The following is a 3,911-nucleotide window of genomic DNA, read 5'->3' as shown; positions in this document are numbered from 1 at the left end:
ACTGAACTAGAACTGAACTAGAACTGAACTAGAACTGAACTAGAACTGAACTAGAACTGAACTAGAACTGAACTAGAACTAGAACTAGAACTGAACTAGAACTGAACTAGAACTAAAACTGTACCAAAACTGAACTCCATGTACTTTTCGCTCAGAAACCTCAACTCTACCTGTTTCCATACTGTAGAGTAACTAAAATTATTTGAAACAACAACAAATTTGTTCGTTTAGACTACGGAAGTGTTGCCACAATTTGCCACGTGAAAATATTTTGTATAAACAATGCGGCAAAAATTTTTAATTCCCCTACTCCACTTCAGTCTCTTTCTCGCTGCTGTCGGTGTCTTTATTTTATTTTAATGTTAATTTTAATGCATACATAACATTTATATTTTAAACAAAAATGTTTTTTTTTTTCTTATTTTCCACATTTTTTATCTGATATTTTTTTCTACACGAAATATTTATTTAAAATACTCATACTCTGATTGTGATTAAATCTTTAAATAATTGAAGAAATTTACATTTTTATATAACTTTTCCTTTTTTTAAGGGGGCAACAGAGAAAAAAAGGGATAATAAAAATGTTAAATAATTGTTGTATAAATATTAATTTAAATTTGAGGAAAAAAGGGAGAAATTATTATAAAAAGAAAATTGTTGTGAAAAATGTTGAAAGCTGATGGCTTTAAACAGAATTTTGACTAAAAATAGCATTATTTTTCGAAAGTTTACTAAAAAAAGCAAATTGTTTAAAAATTTCTAATTAAAAGATTTTTATCCATTAAAAGTTAATTTGTTTCATTAGTCTCTTTTGTACCGCGCTGTTTAAAATATCTATAGACAATTTATGTAAATGACAACTATTTATGATCTAAACAGAACATTTTTTAATTGTTTGTAAAATAGTGAAAATTTTTCTTTTAACTTTTAATAAAAAAAGTTTAAAGACTTTAATAGTGCTTTAAACTAGTTAAAAGTTTTCAATTCACACACTTTAAATCATAAAAGAAATTTAAATTGAAAATATATGATATTTTATTTCTTTTTTTTTTTTTTTTTTGAAAAAGTGCAAAAACATTTCAAAATATAGTGAGTGGAAGTGATTTAAGTATTTTCCATATATTATATGTATTTTTTAAACAATTTTAAACATTTTGCTATTTTATGTTGATTTATTTAAACTAAAAGCTTAAAATACTTAAAATAGTTTTACTCACCTTTTCATCCTCCCCCTTAATCACTAAACTCGTTATTTTTCTGTCTCTGTATGGCTTAGCACGTTTTGCCATTTTGTTGTTGTTCCACTTTAGAAAGTTGTTGAAAAGTTTACATGTTGTATTTGGTTGTTTTGTTTTTGGTTAAAAAGTGCACACACATTTCTTTTTTTTTACACCATTTTTTTGCAAATGGATTAATACTACATGCAAAAACCTTTAACAACTTATTTGTGTTTCTGTTGTGCATTTTTTTGTTGTGCCACACATCTGGCTTATTTGCGCAAACCTATCTGTGTGTTTGCCACCTTCATACTAAATCTGACTTATAATGTTGTTGCCGCCAACTCATTCCAAAAAAAAAACTTTTTTTTAAATAAAAATATTGTTAAAAATAGTAAAATAATTTAGATCCTTGTAGGAAATAAAAAGCTAAAGAACAAACTTGGTTATCTCTAAAGAATGCTATCATAATCTACAACACTTGATTGCTACCTAACAAAATTATTTAACAAATTTTCTAATTAATTTTTATATTAACCCTGGCTGTTCCTACTGACCACTTTTGCCATACCATATCTATTAGTGAAAGCGTAAAAATTGCATTCTGATAAAACATTTAGTAACAATCAGGGTTTTGGTTTTTTGGCTTTTTCAGTTAAAAATAGTTTTTTTTTTCTTTTTTTTAGTTCATTTAATGTGTTATATCGAAGAACAGGAAGAAACATATAGACAAAGCATTCAAGGTTCAAACGTTTCTTTTATATATTGTTATTTTACTGCATGTTTTACCGCAATTAAGCGGATGAGACTTAAATTACCAATAATTTGTCTATTTATACACGGTGCTCAGAGTTCACAATACATGAACTCGATTTAAATTAATTTGAAACTTTCTTTTTCTGCATAATTTTTAATAAAGGAATTGAATCATTTGATGAATTGAAGAGTGGGAAAATAATGTTGCGTTCTAGTTCAGTTCTAGTTCAATTCTAGTTCAGTTCTAGTTTAGTTCTAGTTCAGTTCTAGTTCAGTTCTAGTTCAGTTCTAGTTCAGTTCTAGTTCAGTTCTAGTTCAGTTCAGTTCTAGTTCAGTTCTAGTTCAGTTCTAGTTCAGTTCTAGTTCAGTTCTAGTTCAGTTCTAGTTCAGTTCTAGTTCAGTTATAGTTCAGTTATAGTTCTAGTTCAGTTAGATCTAGTTCAGTTAGATCTAGTTCAGTTAGATCTAGTTCAGTTCTAGTTCAGTTCTTGTTCAGTACTAGTTTAGTTCTAGTTCAGTTCTAGATCAGTTCTACTTCAGTTCTACTTCAGTTCTAGTTCAATTCTAATTCAATTCAATAGGTGATTAAAATTCGTTTTCCATCATCTCTAAAAACTAAGCACAATATTTCAAACATTAAACTATATGCAAAGTGGAATGGTATTTTAGAGACTCTTTACACAATTTCATGACGATCATGATGATGTTCATGATGACAACGATGGCTGTAAAATGACATTCCATTGCAAGTATAGAAGACCAACAGAAGACTAAAGTTTAAATAAAAAATATCAGCAAACAATGTTACAAGAGGAGTGCTCTAACATTAAAGTTTTAAAATTATAGTTGTTAATTTTTTAGTATATTTTATTTAACATTTTCTTTCTCTTTTGCATGTTTGTTTGGAAAATCCAAACAGGAAGTTAGACTGACCTCCAATTAAAGGAAATAAAGTCAACATTTAACACTTACAGTTGGAAAGTAAAAAAATTTGCATAGTTTTTTAACTAAAAGGGAAAATAGAGAAAATAATTTACATCTATTAAATATTTAAAATGATAAAGAATGAAGCAGGAAATTTTTATATTATATTTAACATTTTTTAAAAGGTGAAATATTACAAAAAATTGCAAATAATAAAATATTTAACGATTAAAATGTTGTAAGGACCATTAGAAAGATTAAATGCTATCACTAAAAACACTTCCTTCACAGCCTATTTTGTCTTTGAGCTGGTAAAGGTGTAACTTGACAATTAATCAAATTTTAAATATAATTTTGAATTCCCTTTATTGTAGTCTCAAATGAATGATGATGCTGCAAAAAAGATTAATTTTATGGCAAAAGCAAACAAATTTCCATTAGTAAACAAACAAAAATTTTAATCTATATGTCCGTCTGACTGCTAAAAGGTCACATTTATTACAAAGAAGACAAGAATCCTCAAAAGAAAGTTGATGGTGGAAAAAAATACATGTTTATTTAATATATTCCGTCAAAGAAACAAAGTAAAATTTTTACATTAAAATTAAGCATTTAATTGAGAAAGATATAGCGACCTTTAAGCACTCTATGATAAAAACTGGTTGTCGATAACCAATATCTAGTTCAGCTTTTCTTATGACGATGGAATTTTATACCATGGACTTCTTGACCAGTGTTGGCATTATTTTCTATAATTTCCGCCTATATTAGTCTAGTCTATAGTCTAGTCTATAGTCAAGCCTATAGTCTAATCTATAGTCTAGTCTATAGACTAGTCTAGTCTATAGTCTAGTCTATAGACTAGTCTAGTCTATAGTAAAGTCTATAGTCTAGTCTATAGTTTATAATATAGTCTAGTCTATAGTCTAGTCTATAGTCTAGTCTATAGTCTAGTCTATAGTCTAGTCTATAGTCTAGTCTATAGTCTAGTCTATAGTCTAGTCTATAGTC

This window comes from Lucilia cuprina, chromosome 2, assembly GCF_022045245.1.
Source record: "Lucilia cuprina isolate Lc7/37 chromosome 2, ASM2204524v1, whole genome shotgun sequence".
NCBI lineage: Eukaryota > Metazoa > Arthropoda > Insecta > Diptera > Calliphoridae > Lucilia > Lucilia cuprina.
This window is presented reverse-complemented; position numbering follows the sequence as displayed.